This window comes from Coregonus clupeaformis, chromosome 23, assembly GCF_020615455.1.
Source record: "Coregonus clupeaformis isolate EN_2021a chromosome 23, ASM2061545v1, whole genome shotgun sequence".
Lineage (NCBI taxonomy): Eukaryota > Metazoa > Chordata > Actinopteri > Salmoniformes > Salmonidae > Coregonus > Coregonus clupeaformis.
In genome coordinates this window covers 20,405,279-20,421,429 of record NC_059214.1, presented here as the reverse complement: position 1 = coordinate 20,421,429, position 16,151 = coordinate 20,405,279, and the positions used below count along the sequence as shown (strand labels likewise).

At 40.0% G+C, this 16,151-nt stretch overlaps 1 protein-coding gene across 1 annotated transcript in view; it reads right to left on the bottom strand.

Annotated features, from left to right (window-relative positions):
• The window catches only part of LOC121536807 (beta-1,3-galactosyltransferase 1-like), a 130,867-nt gene extending 115,911 nt beyond the window's left edge, over positions 1-14,956 (bottom strand). The window contains exon 1 of the mRNA XM_041844377.2: positions 14,873-14,956. The gene's annotated coding sequence lies outside the window, so the exon portion shown is untranslated. The remainder of the gene's footprint in view (positions 1-14,872) is intronic.
• Between the last annotated feature and the right edge of the window lie 1,195 nt (positions 14,957-16,151).

Genomic DNA, 16,151 nt, shown 5'->3' with positions numbered 1-16,151 from the left:
CCAAGCACTGGATGGATGCTTACAGCACGACTTTTAAAATGCATTCCACCATCTCTAACCATATTCTAGATAAAGCATCTTCTCTGAATTCACAATTTTCATTTTTTAAACATGCATGTAATGTAAACATTTTAAAATAACATTACTGAAATAAAAATTATTAAGAACTGAACAGTGCAGTGATTCAGAGTACCACACAAGGCTTAACTGGGATTATATTTAAAGTGAAATCACTTGCCCATAAAATCCTAGATTGTGCAAAATAGATGAAACACTGAGAATGCAAAATAATATCTTGCATACAAGATAAAAACTAAGCAGATTATGTTATCAGAAGTTGCATACTTCCTAATCGAGTTCTGGGACCAACTTTGGAATCAAGATATGAGACCAGAGCTAATAATCAGTATAGTGAACATAAGATCAGAGAGTCGGTTCACAACGAGTGCCATAAAATGTTGTTAATGATACAATCAAAATGACAATATCAGGAAAATGAGTGCCATCAAATTTAGTGAACGATACAATCAAAATGACAACATAAAGAAAAATGTGCCAAATGTACAAAATGTGTAATTATGTCTGGATACCAAAAACATGAAAGCACTGAAGATGTGTTACTGAAACAATACTCAGTAAAGACACAGATTATGTGTATCACATCCAAGCATAGCAAACAAGTTTGAAACATGCTGAGATGCCTAAAAGGAGACTGGAATTTTAATAACAATGATTCTGTGATCCACTTGACCAAGAGCTGTGGAACACCGAACTCCACAATGACCATTCCAGTGTGGTAGAGAGCAAGCAAATCCCCTCAGAGAAACCCAATTATAGCTCCAGTGCCTCTTCAGGAATGGGCTTTAAATATATACTGCACCACCCAAAGGGAACAGGGGAAGGCAACTCCTAAAGCTCAGCAAAAGCTCTGCAGAAATACCCATTCCCACAAAAATACCTTTTTTATTTTGTTCCTATCTTTCATCAAAAACTAGCCTTGGTTTAGAAAAGACAAATATCATGAAAAGGCAAGGGGGGATTAAACAAATATCCAACAGAATTACCTACTGATACCCTGCTCAAACCTGCTTCCTCTGTATTGAATCTGATAAACCAAGGTCCTATTTTTGAATTCATAGGGCTGCAGATGTTCATATTGACAAACTAAAATGATTTCCTTGGCATTTTATTTTCCACTAGAAATTCTGCAGGAGTAGTGAACCCAACCAGACCCAACATTGAAAATCATTCCTTGGAATTAATTTCACATGTCACATTCATTCATATTCATGGTCGTGCGATTCCCCGTTTGGCCTCCTGGTGCAGCAAATGCCACAGTATGTCAACGCAAACGGAGGAATTTTTTTTATTTATTTTATTTAACCTTTATTTAACCAGGTAAGCCAGTTGAGAACAGGTTCTCATTTACAACTGCGACCTGGCCAAGATAAAGCAAAGTAGTGCAATAAAAACTCTTGCTCATTCAACACAGAGTTACATATGGGGTAAAAAACATAAAGTCAGAAATACAACAGAAAATATATATACAGTGTGTGCAAATGTAGCAAGTTATGGAGGTAAGGCAATAAATAGGCTATAGTGCAGAATAATTACAATAGTATTAACACTGGAATGCTAGATGTGCAAGAGATTATGTGCAAATAGAGATACTGGGGTGCAAAAGAGCAAAATAAATAACAATATAGGGATGAGGTAGTTGGGTGGGCTACTTTCAGATGGGCTGTGTACAGGTGCAGTGATCGGTAAGGTGCTCTGACAACTGATGCTTAAAGTTATTGAGGGAGATAAGAGTCTCCAGCTTCAGAGATTTTTGCAATTCGTTCCAGTCATTGGCAGCAGAGAACTGGAAGGAATGGCGGCCAAAGGAGGTGTTGGCTTTGGGAATGACCAGTGAGATATACCTGCTGGAGCGCAGACTACGGGTGGGTGCTGCTATGGTGACCAATGAGCTAAGATAAGGCGGGGATTTGCCTAGCAGTGATTTATAGATGGCCTGGAGCCAGTGGGTTTGACGACGAACATGTAGTGAGGACCAGCCAACAAGAGCGTACAGGTCACAGTGGTGGGTAGTGTATGGGGCTTTGGAGACAAAACGGATGGCACTGTGATAGACTACATCCAATTTGCTGAGTAGAGTGTTGGAGGCTATTTTGTAAATGACATCGCCGAAGTCAAGGATCGGTAGGATAGTCAGTTTTACAAGGGCATGTTTGGCAGCATGAGTGAAGGAGGCTTTGTTGCGAAATAGGAAGCCGATTCTAGATTTAACTTTGGATTGGAGATTCTTTATGTGAGTCTGGAAGTTGAGTTTACAGTCTAACCAGACACCTAGGTATTTGTAGTTGTCCACATACTCTAGGTCAGACCCGTCGAGAGTGGTGATTCTAGTCGGGTGGGCGGGTGCCAGCAGAATCAATTAACTACCACTGTTATTGAAGCTGCAATCAATACATCAATGTCAAGGAACTGGATTCAAAGCTGTAATTAAAACAGGTGTAAACTCCATAAGGTAAAAATGGGAATATGATAGTGTGTGTGTGCATGCCAGGATTTGTTCACACACCTGTGTCTATATGTCCTACAGATGTGCAGGTTTTGTCGGTGCATGTGTGGCAAGAATGAGCAAGAGTTTTGACTTGTATTGATGTCATGGCTAAAGGGATGATGTAATCCATCCAATCGAGTGCAAATGGAAATGACAACGATTATTACAGTGGAGCTCTAAGGAAGATGGATGAGGTGCACAGTAGCATTTGTTAGATATCAAACCAACCCATTCCCTGGAGGGAATTGGACACAACACACTCCACATCAAGGTTAAGGCAGAACATACAGCACATGCCTGACAGGGATTCAAAGTCAAAGGGAGAAAATGTATCTTTTGAAATATGCGTTCCCCCTCTGTTGCAGACTTCAACAGGAACCTAGTATAAAATAATAGATTATTTGCTAAACAAATTCACCACATATTTCAGGTCACAAAGGAAAAACCACACACTAAGCACATTCAACATGAATATTAGCCTGTGAGTGTCAGTTGAAAGGAGGCAGTAATGGTGATGGCACTGAAGAGAGACCTATAGGCTCTCAACTTGTAAGGGAACAGCAATCTCTGACAGCAGCACAAAACAACGTAAATGAAAGTGATTGGAGTCAAAGGCTGACATTTTCCTATTTTCTGTAAACATGTAAATCTCTGCCAAAAGAATATAGTGCAATATTGGTATCATCAAGCACACAAACTGTGGAGGAATAGGCATTGTTGAAATACTGCCTATCACTTTCTCATATGTTTCAAATCACAATTATGCTTTTTAGAATCAGCCAAACCATGTAGAGAGAATTAGATATCATAGGCTATAGTGAGTCTAAACATAGGCAGGACAAACATGATTTCACTTACACTACATTTTCGTTATTTTAGCAGACGCTCTTATCCAGAGCGACTTACAGTTAGTGAGTGCATAAATTTTTCATACTGGCCCCCCGTGGGAAACGAACCCACAACCCTGGCGTTGCAAGCGCCATGATTTACCAACTGAGCTACAGTTTGTAGTTTGTAGTTTGGAAACACCTACTCGTTCAAGAGTGTTTCTTTATTTTGACTATGTTTTACATTGTAGAATAATAGTGAAGACATCAAAACTATAAATAACACATATGGAATCATGTAGTAACCAAAAAAGTGTTAAACAAATACAAATATATTTGAGATTCTTCAAATAGCCACCCTTTGCCTTGATGACAGCTTTGCACACTCTTGGCATTCTCTCAACCAGCTTCATGAGGTAGTCACCTGGAATGCATTTCAATTAACAGGTGTGCCTTGTTAAAAGTTAATTGGTGGAATTTATTTCCTTCTTAATGCGTTTGAGCCAATCAGTTGTGTTGTGACAAGGTAGGGGGGTATACAGAAGATAGCCCTATTTGGTAAAAGACCTAGTCCATATTATGGCAAGAACAGCTCAAATAAGCAAAGAGAAATGACAGTCCATCATTACTTTAAGACATGAAGATCTGTCAATACGGAACATTTCAAGAACTTTGAACGTTTCTTCAAGTGCAATCGCAAAAACCATCAAGCGCTATGATGAAACTGGCTCTCATGAGGACCACCACAGGAATGGAAGACTGAGAGTTACCTCTGCTGCAGAGGATAAGTTCATTAGAATTACCAGCCCAAATAAATGCTTCACAGAGTTCAAGTCACAGACACATCTCAACATCAACTGTTCAGAGGGGACTGTGTGAATCAGGCCTTCATGGTCGAATTGCTGCAAAGAAACCACTACTAAAGGACACCCATAAGAAGAAGAGACCTGCTTGGGCCAAGAAACACAAGCAATGGACATCAGACTGGTGGAAATGTGTCCTTTGGTCTGGAGTCCAAATTTGAGATTTTTGGTTCCGTGTCTTTGTGAGATGCGGTGTGGGTGAACGGATGATCTCCACATGTGTAGTACCCACCGTAAAGCATGGAGGAGGAGGTGTTATGGTGTGGGGGTGCTTTGCTGGTGACACTGTCTGTGATTTATTTAGAATTCAAGGCACACTTAACCAGCATGTCTACCAGAGCATTCTGCAGCGATACGCCATCCCATCTGGTTTGGGCTTAGTGGGACTATCATTTGTTTTTCAACAGGACAATGACCCAACACACCTCCAGGCTGTAAAAAACCCTTGAATGAGTAGGTATTTTTTTGTTGTATGCGGCGCATGTGACAAATAAAATTTGATTTAATTTGATTTGTGTCCAAACTTTTGACTGGTACTGTATATCATCAAAAATCAATACATTATATAAAGTTTTTGGGCTCATTCAGTAGTTTTTACCTGTTTAAGTAGAATCCGGTTGAAAAAGTACAATTTATGTTCCTAAAACATAATCTGAATATAATACGGTTACTGATTCCAGTTGTCATGAATTTTTTTATTTATAGCCGAGTGACAAAACACTGGTTTTAAATGTCCAAATGTATAATCAATATGCTGAAATATGTTGTGATATTTTGAAGACAACACATAAAAAATACTCGCACACATCACACCTGTGATCAGATCATTTGTATTTTGCTAATACGCAAAACAATACTTACCAGGGGGTCACTCTAGACTGGAATTTATTGGCTTGTTCTTCTGTAATCAATAGGGCGTGCAAATGAATCACTCACATCGATATTTGTATTGAAATCAATGAAACTGGGACAATAACTGCGGCGACATGTACCGTTTGCGCTCTTCTAACAGACTAACCTCAATGAACTTCTGTATACTACATATACCAGTCGATAGATGAGAACCTCACCTGTCTGTGAGAAAATGTTTACGGCAGACAGCCAAAATACAAATGATCACTTCACATCGGTTTCTAAATAGTGACAGGGGTTGACTTTCATTTGGGTGATAGCTTAATCCTCAAATCTGCGAATTCATGTGAGGCCTGAGATGTTCTAAGTCCCACTACGGACAGGCGCATCTGACAAAAACACTGGTACTAAACCAAAGATATTTATCTGTTTCAAGCAATCAAATTTGTAAGATCGTGATTAATATAAACGTTTATACTAACACCACCAATCTGAGGTAAAAATTGAATTAATGGAACAGTATCAAACACATCAAACATATTGAAACCACATGTTTGACTCCGTTCCATTTATTCCATTCCAGCAATTACAATGAGGCCGTCTTCCTATAGCTCCTCCCACCAGCCTCCAATGGTTGACACTGATATCATGTACAGGTAACAGTACGCCACGAATGGGGTCGAGAAGGTCAGTGTGCAAAATCCAGATATGAAAGATTGCCTCGAACGAAACAACGTTTTGTAGGTCAAAAACGTCAACACAGAAGAGAGAAAGTACGTTTTCCATGCAATTTGTTTAGCTTTTTTGGATTCATGAATTCTGCTGGATAATTTAGCGTAGGTAGTTAGCTAACTTTTGTTGGGCCTATCTAGGCTAGCTAGCTACCATCTACAGAATAGACTTTCCATGCAATCTGTTGAGTTTTTTGGGATTAGCTAACATGCTAGCTAGCACGCTAGTTTTCTAACCTTGACTAGCTAGCTAGCTAAAGCTCACAAATATGCTATGGTCGCTACTCGCTAGTTAACTAGCTAGCTAACATTAGCTGGGCTCAATGGTCTTATCTTCCCTGAACCTTGTTCTCAGGGTATCCATTACCCAAGGGTATTACATGAGACACACCCAGCATGTTAACTTTAGCTAGCTACTTGCGTCAACACACTTTGAGTAATGTTAGTTCCTTTTTAATGTAGCTAAACACTAGCAAGTACTATTATAGCTAGCTAGATAAGACAACAACTAGCTAGCTAGGCCTAGCTAGCTATATGCCTAAAATATAGAAATCATAATGATGATAACTAGGGGTAATGTAGCCCTTGATCATGACTCTCAGTTCCATTGGACGAAGGCCTCTTCTGTAGGGAGGAGTTTTGTTTAGAGCTGTGATGCTCGGTGTGAACATTAACACGCATCACTTGTGGTATGGTTTGGTAGCATAAGGACATTATCTTTCAAATCAGCAATAAATAATAAAATAAAAAGGTTAAATTGATACACACCTTTGTAGGATTATGGTTAGGGGTCCCACATGGCCATAATTCCATGTTACAACGCTTGTTTACGGAAAACAGACAGAAGACAGAGTGGACTACCTGTGCTAATTAGCTATCTGCGTCTCCGAACACCTGTGTGTAAACGGAAGACAGACGCCACAAACATGTTATCACTGAAAAATACTGTCGGCTGCAACTGTGTTAAAACCGGTTAAAACAGTGTGTATTTTGCATTTGTGAAATTATTTTTGATGTCATGTGAAAGTAAAGGGATTTATGTTTCTAGAACCGTACCGCAATTGAGAATCGATTCACGTTTAGATGGAGTATTTGGCTGTTTTGGCATCCAGGGCCAATTCGCCCTTTAAACCGAACATGTAAGGTCCTTGGACTAAGGAGTAACGTTTAGGCTCCTTTAGTCCAATATTGGGTAATGTAAAGTGTCTATGTTAGATGGTTATACATTCTTCGTCTCTACCACAGATTCCCACAAGATCTCAGACTCCAGGATGAGAAAATGCTTACAAGAAAGAAACAGATGAAGACAGTCAGAGACAAAATTGTCGATTTCCATTGTTACTTGCAATGTTAAAAAGGGAAGAAAAAAACAATCCCAATTCTAAATTAGCTATCTAGGCTACTCACCATACTATAGGCTACAGATTTGAGTCACCACTAGAATAGTTATTATGTTATTGAGTAGGTCTACAGCCTCCTGTGTAGCTCAGTTGGTAGAGCATGGTGCTTGCAACACCAGGGTTGTGGGTTTGATTCCCATGGGGGGCCAGTATGAAACATGTATACACTCACTAACTGTAAGTCGCTCTGGATAAGAGCATCTGCTAAATGACTAAAATGTAAAAAATGTCTATGTCTTTATTTAATTAATACAATGATTAAACTAACAATAAAAATCATTATTTTGTAAGAAATGTAAGGTCTTTTTACTTGTTGCAATACAATTGACTAAAGTAGAAGGTCATATTTTGTTTGTAGGTATTTTCACTTGGTAATGAGTAATAAGTAATTATATAGAAATTGCTCATAGGTAACTATAAAGTTTAAAACTATTAAATAGCTAAATCCTGTGAAACAACTAGCGACAAACTTGTACTTATGCAGATTTACAGATATGTACTCTGTGGTGTATTAGTGTGTTCATTTTCTCACTTGGATGCCGCTTTCAGAAGACTATATTTAGATTGTCAGAATGGGTAACATACTTTGTAGGTGCACAATAATTATAAGTACCCCTCAAGATACACTTGTGTAATACCTAGTAATTACATTGTGCTTATGCAGACATTACATGTACTCTGGTGTACTAGTGTGTTTATCCTCCCACTTGGATGGCGCTTCCGGAAGCCAAGGGCCAGGTCGTCAGGATGGGTAATTAAGCAATAAGGCCCGAGGGGATGTGGTATTTGGCCAATATACCACGGCTAAGGGCTGTCTTAAGCACGACACAATGTGGAGTGCCTGGATACAGCCCTTAGCCGTTGTATATTGGCAATATACCACAAACCCCCGAGGTGCCTTATTGCTATTATAAACTGATTACTAAAGTAATTAGAGCAGTAAAAATAGATGTTTTGTCATACCCGTGATATACCACGACTGTTAACCAATCAGCATTCAGGGCTCGAACCACCCAGTTTATAATGTACTATATACAGTAAGTACAAATTAATTACAAGTAAGTACCTCTCAAGATACGCTTCATTTTAACTAGCTAAATCCTTTATAATACCTAGTAATTACATTGTACTTATGCAGATATTACATGTACTGGTTTACTTGTGGGTTTATCCTCTCACTTGGATGGCAAGGAGGTTCAGGTTGTCATAATGGGTAACGTACACATTCATTCTAAGTACTTTTTTTTATTATAATCTGAGATGACACCCGTATGGTAGACCCCAGTCAGTGAGGTTGACCTATCTATATCTGATCTGTTTTTGTAAACTCAACCAAGTTAACCCAGATGGTACACTTTTTGGGGGCAACAACATTGAGTGGAGGTTTTAAAGAGTGCGCATTCACAGGTAGGTAATTAGAGCCTATTGAGCCTCCAACCTTTGTAATCTCAGACACCCAGCGCATCTGCCAACAAGAGATTACAACCTTGTGACAGTTATACTGACTAAGATGCAGCTGAGAAGAAACAAAACAATAAATTGGTGAATTTAGTGGAAACTTGCCCATTTGTAACAAGCATGGTAACAAGCATTCGTTGTTACACCTCTGTAATTACATACTGCAATTACCACCAGTTACATGTTGTTATTACAGTGCAACTATGAGTTATTACAACTACAATACTTGTTACAGTGTAATTACATGTTTTATACTGTAATAAGGACACCTTAAAATGAAGTGATACCAAATAATTCAATATTTAGATTTAATATGATAGTAAATGAAGCATCCTCAAAAAATTTTTTTACAACAATGACATCTATTTCTTACTACTTTAACCATGGAGTGAGTTGCTCCTAAACACAATTTAACCGGGCGCTCTAGATTAGACCTTCCATAGTGACTGTGCAGCAGGCTGAACGTTTGACGTCTCTACTATACGCATAATCATATGCATGGCCATATGGGATTCATTGTGTGTGTCTGGGCACGATTTGTTTAATAAACACACTATTAAAATGACTAAACTGCAACATAATATAATTTTGCCAAATTGCCATGATGTACACAGACAGAGTATGTAAGAGACAGTTTGAAAATGTGGATATCGACTGCCACTTCAGCATGCTTTTGTAGCACAGTCGATGCCATGCAGGGCTAGGGGCCATAAGGTTGAGGGTTCGCCGACCACCACGGACGAGCTCACTCTCCCTGCCTGTTTCATTAGGCCTACACTACGATCAGAGCCGGCTGCAGACAATGATCAGCTAGGGGGAAATACGATTTTCACCATTTTGTGCCATAATTATAATTATATTAAATATATGCAAAAATTTTCCACCACACAACCAATAAACAAAGCATACTGACTTCGGGCACTTTAATATCATGGTTTGCTGTGGTAGTTTGTTCCACTCAACAAAAATGTGTTCTTACCAGATAGACTCTTATATTTAAAACAGTGAATATTAGAGTCTCTGGCTGGTATTATGCTGGTGGACATCTCTAACAAATAAAAAATAGCTGAATAGGTACCTGTCCATGATAATTATGTGGACCAGAACAAGTTGAAGTAATACTACTCTTTTTTTTTTCACAGATAGCCAGCGTAGCGACTTAAAAAGCTCGACCTCCAGATAAGTATGAGGGTGGAGTTTAAGTACAATACTTACGAGCTTGTTTTGGCTGGTCTGTATCTTATTCTTTAGATGTTTGGGGCTGCTGGTGAACCATGATGTGCAGGCATAATCAAAGTGACACTGGACTAGCGTATTTGCTAGTCTTTAGGTTGTCTATAGCTAGGTTTCCATCCAATTGGCGACAGATTATTCAGAAATCTGCATAAAAACAATGTGCATTTTCCCATCAGAGTTGTATTTCCAACAAATTGGCTAGTGCACATAAACATTTATTTTGCAGTTAAATTCCCATGTACCGAATAAAAAATACAAGTTAAATGGGTTTTCATCGCATTTTCAACTCTAAGCCTACTGATGATTTTGTCACTAAAAATGTTGCATAGCTATAGCCAATGTGCCCACTCTGGTATTGGCATGTGTGCTCAACCAACAGCTCGCAGATACAGTGCGGGTATAGCCTACATGATGAGATTATTTGTCAAACGGCGGCCAAGCATCGATCATCATGTCACCAGAATAAGACCCTCAATATTTATTGAAAGGAGCATCAAGCTCATCACCGTGCACTTTCACCACCCTGTGAAGTTCATCATAACTTATTTCATCTAGCCTAATAAACTGCATGCTTTCCCATGATGTTGTGACATTTTTTATCCAACATGTACTTTACTCGTATAAAAAGGTTGGATGTCAAGCCATTTTGAGTATGCTGGAATTAGATTTTGGACGAACTTCCGTATGCCTACACGAGACTTTTGAAGTAGTCTTTGTGACTGGTTTTGTTTATGCTACATTAAAAAAGGTAATACATTAAAAAAGTTAAATGACAAATATACTGAACAAAAATATCAACGCAACATGTAAAGTGTTTGTCCCATGTTTCATGAGCTGAAATAAAAGATCCCAGAAATCTTCCATACGCACAAAAAGCTTATTTCTCTCATATTTTGTGCACAAATTTGTTTACATCCCTGTTAGTGAGCATTTCTCCTTTGCCAAGATAATCCATCCAGCTGAAAGGTGTGGCATATCAAGAAGCTGATTAAACAGCATGATCATTACACAGGTGCACCTTGTGCTGGGGACAATAACAGGCCAATCTAAAATGTGCAGTTTTGTCACACAACACAATGCCACAAGTTTTGAGGGAGCATGCAATTGACATGCTGACTGCAGGAATGTCCACCAGAGCTGTTGCCAGAGAATTCAATGTTCATTTCTCTACAATAAGCCGCCTCCAACATCATTTTATAGAAAATTTGGCAGTATGTCCAACCGGCCTCACAACCGCAGACCACATGTAACCACGCCAGCCCAGGACCTCCACATCCGGCTTCTTCACCTGCGGGATCGTCTGAGACAGCCACCTGGACAGCTGATGAAACTGAGGTGTATTTCTGTCTGTAATAAAGCCCTTTTGTGGGGAAAAACTAATTCTGATTGGCTGAGCCTGGCTCCTCAGTGGCTGGGCCTGGCTCCCAAGTGGGTGGACATATGCCCTCCCAGGCCCACCCATGGCTGTGCCACTGCCCAGTCATGTGAAATCCATAGATTAGGGCCTAATGAATTTATTTCAATTGACTGATTTCGTTATACAAACTGTAACTCAATAAAATCGTTGCAATTATTGCATGTTGTGTTTACATTTTTGTTCAGTATATTTAGGCTATAAAATATATATATATATTGAAGCATTAGGTTAAGGTGCGCAAGGATTGGAAAGGAGGCAGAGCGAGCGTAAAGCTTTACTTAAAAACTGGGCCTGCCAGTAGCATATGTGGCCACATTATTATGGGACGACTTTGGAGAAGGAGGATCTGCAACAGACAGCGCATCTCAGTATCAGAAGTAAAAATACAGCCAGACTGGCCTGCTACTGTGCCTTTCTAGACCTTATAAACGTTCAAGAGTACACCCACAACTGATCCAAATGGAATTAAACATTCAAATCACAGGGCTTTTGTGCCGTTATTCAAATGACATTTTCACTGCAGCCTAAAGTAGAATTTTGTACTCAATTTAAACCAATAACACAATTATTCATTGCATTGTGGTGTTGTAGGCTAGTCTAGGATAATTGTAATGTCCCTAAACAAGATCAATAGGGGAGCTTTTTGAGCTGTGTGTCTCATGTCTTCACTGTTCTTTCACGCACAATGATGCACCTGGCCTTTCTGCTGCCTATGAGCTATTCCTATCTGTTCTTGTGGCTTCATATTGAAAATTGATGCAGCTTTGAATGCTTTTATGTGTGGTATGATTGCTAGTTAAATGTCTTCTGTAACCATACCAAACATAACATATCATACTAATTTGAGTGTCCCGGATTTACTTTGACTATGTTACGTCTAGTCAATGAGACCAGGCTGATATACATATACACAGTATAGACACTGTGTGTACAAAACATTAAGAATAATGAGTTGCACCCCCCCTTTTGCCCTCAGAACAGCCTAATTTCGTCTGGACATGGCCTCTACAAGGTGTCGAAAGCGTTCCACAGGGATGCTGGCCCATGTTGACTCCAATGCTTCCCACAGTTGTGTCAAGTCGGCTGGATGTCCTTTGGGTGGTGGACCATTGTTGATACACACGGGAAACTGTTGAGCGTGAAAACCCCAGCAGCATTGTAGTTCTTGACACAAATCAGTGTGGCTGGCACCTAAAACCATACCCCGTTCAAAGGCACTTAAATATTTTGTCTTGCCCATTCACCCTCTGAATGGCACACATACACAATCCATGTCTCAATTGTCTCTAAGCTTAAAAATCCTTATTTAACCTGTCTCCTCCCCTTCATCTACACTGATTGAAGTTGATTTAACAAGTGACATCAATAAGGGATCATAGTTTTCACACTCTTAAAGGGAGTGCTCCTAATCTCAGCTTGTTACCTGTATAAAAGACACCTGTCCACAGAAGCAATCAATCAATCAGATTCCAAACTCTCCACCATGGCCAAGACCAAAGAGCTCTCCAAGGATGTCAGGGACAAGATTGTAGACCTCCACAAGGCTGGAATGGGCTACAAGACCATCGCCAAGCAGCTTGGTGAGAAGGTGACAACAGTTGGTGCGATTATTCGCAAATGGAAGAAACACAAAATAACTGTCAATCTCCCTCGGCCTGGGGCTCTATGCAAGTTCTCACCTCGTGGAGTTGCAATGATCATGAGAACGGTGAGGAATCAGCCCAGAACTACACGGGAGGATCTTGTCAATGATCTCAAGGCAGCTGGGACCATAGTCACCAAGAAAACAATTGGTAACACACTACGCCGTGAAGGACTGAAATCCTCCAGCGCCCGCAAGGTCCCCCTGCTCAAGAAAGCACATATACAGGCCCGTCTGAAGTTTGCCAATGAACATCTGAATGATTCAGAGGAGAACTGGGTGAAAGTGTTGTGGTCAGATGAGACCAAAATCGAGCTCTTTGGCATCAACTCAACTCGCCGTGTTTGGAGGAGGAGGAATGCTGCCTGTGACCCCAAGAACACCATCCCCACCGTCAAACATGGAGGTGGAAACATTATGCTTTGGGGGTGTTTTTCTGCTAAGGGGACAGTACAACTTCATGCATCAAAGGGACGATGGACGGGGCCATGTACCGTCAAATCTTGGGTGAGAACCTCCTTCCCTCAGCCAGGGCATTGAAATGGGTCATGGATGGGTATTCCAGCATGACAATGACCCAAAACACACGGCCAAGGCAACAAAGGAGTGGCTCAAGAAGAAGCACATTAAGGTCCTGGAGTGGCCTAGCCAGTCTCCAGACCTTAATCCCATAGAAAATCTGTGGAGGGAGCTGAAGGTTTGAGTTGCCAAACGTCAGCCTCGAAACCTTAATGACTTGGAGAAGATCTGCAAAGAGGAGTGGGACAAAATCCCTCCTGAGATGTGTGCAAACCTGGTGGCCAACTACAAGAAACGTCTGACCTCTGTGATTGCCAACAAGGGTTTTGCCACCAAGTACTAAGTCATGTTTTGCAGAGGGGTCAAATATTTATTTCCCTCATTAAAATGCAAATCAATTTATAACATTTTTGACATGCGTTTTTCTGGATTTTTTTGTTGTTATTCTGTCTCTCACTGTTCAAATAAATCTACCATTAAAATTATAGACTGATCATGTCTTTGTCAGTGGGCAAACGTACAAAATCAGCAGGGGTTCAAATACTTTTTTCCCTCATTGTATGCACTCACTAACTGTAAGTTGCTCTGGATAAGAGCGTCTGCTAAATGACTAAAATGTAAAATGTAAATACATCTTGACCTTAACATCTGAGGGTGAATTCATTCGAACAGACATTTATTAGGCTACTATCTAGAAGAAGAAAAAACGTGGAATACAAAATGAAAGCCTATGTGTCAAGGTCATGATTACCATAACATGTTCAAATGTGGCCCAACATGTAAGTATGATGGATTTTGTCAACTCAAGCTCATTTCAGTATTTCGGTTATTGCGGAAAAAAAGTTAAATGCTTCTTCATACCAACTTTCTAGTATAGAGTAGCCAAACGTAGTGTATTATGAGGGCAAATGTGTGTTAATAAAAATCATCCAAAAACTGTTAGGCTATTTTTACCATGGACAGTTAATTTTGAAGCAGGCTAGTCCACTATCATTATCAAAATAGCCCCCATAATATAATCAGAGATGTGCCCAGTGCTGCACAGCTGAGCAGAAATCCTATTGATGGGCGAGCATCCAGCGGAGGACACAGGAACACGCGGATCCTAAAGCTACACTGGTGAATTTAATGAGTCAATTAACGAAATACCTCGATACCGAATAAAAACAATTTGAACAGTAGCCTATGAGCTGGTCGGGATTGGGAATGCAATCGTGTACCCTAAATATCAGGCTATGGTAAACTCATTAACTGTCATAACAAACCGCAGAGTGAAATCTTCGGGATAGGCTAGTGAACAGCTGATTAAAATGCCTCTAAAACAATATAACAGACGGCAGAAACAAGCAAGCTGAGCTTACCTCTTTTATCGTCCCCATCCCATTCAGACTTCTGGTCCTGATGCGACAGCGGTGCCTTGTTCAGCATCCTAAAGCGATGCTATTTGTCTCGAGGAAACCTGATCGTAGAGCATGGAGCTGGGGCTCATACGTTGGTTGACAAGAGACCGCTCCAATCAGAGTAATCCGATGGGGTTGTAGCCAATCCACTTGAAAGAAAGAAAGCTACTTTACATACTGTAGCAAGGTAGATTGACGTTATAAGAGTATTTCCAGGCAACTCTATTTATTTATTTTTACACATTTTGCAGAATTAGGCTACTTGCTATATAGCCCAGTTCTTTCTTATTGTAACACCAGTAGCCTAGCCTATTTGATTATGGAAGAAATTGTGGGTTATTTTGATGTATAGAATATGTATAGCATTACAAAGAATAAAAACAAAAAGCACAAAAATAAGGGAAAAGTAATATCCACCTTGATTTCTTAACTTTAGAAATTTGGTGAGAAAACCCCCATACATGTATTATCCGTAGCGACCTCAGTGGCAGCTCCCTTAAGAAAAAGATTGCAGTCAGAGTGCAGTATAACTGCAGTATGCTGCAAATACTGCATCCAAAATAACACCGATTTTTTTTAAACTGCAGTTAATCTGCAATTCCTACTCCAAAACACCACAGTCGACTGCACCTTTACTGCAGTTTCAAAACGGCAATCTTTTTATGTATGGCCCGGCATTACATAAATCCCCGCTCACACTGTGCTCAACCCCGTGCTCAACCCCATACAGGATTAATGACATAAATGCAGCCTGCCAGAAACAGGACAGGCATGCTAGAAATTGGTCGAAGCGCAAACGATCACCTTCTTGGGAAAACTTCTGGGAGGAAAGAAAAAGTAGGGAATACTCTATACTAGGCTATTCTTATTTGCCTAAGAGAGTTTAAAACTCTGTAAAAAATAAAAAAATAATTACTAGGCTATAATACATGTGTTCGTTCGTAACACCACAGCAAAGGTGTGGGGGTGTTCAAAGAGCAGGTTGACATTTATTGTCCCAAGTCTTCTCCTGGAGGCAGAACTGAGCGAGATTTGCCGGCTGCAAACTCAAACTTGGTCTTATTTTAAGGTTAGAGTTAGGCATTAGGGTTAGCAGTATGGTTAACGTTGGGGTTAAGATTTGTATGACTTTATGACTGTGCCAGCTAGTGACCACTCTGCAGAGCTGCTTCCAGAACAAGATAAATGACGAAAAACGCTAACCTGCGTTGAAAGATCGAAATGGATTTGCACATTGACA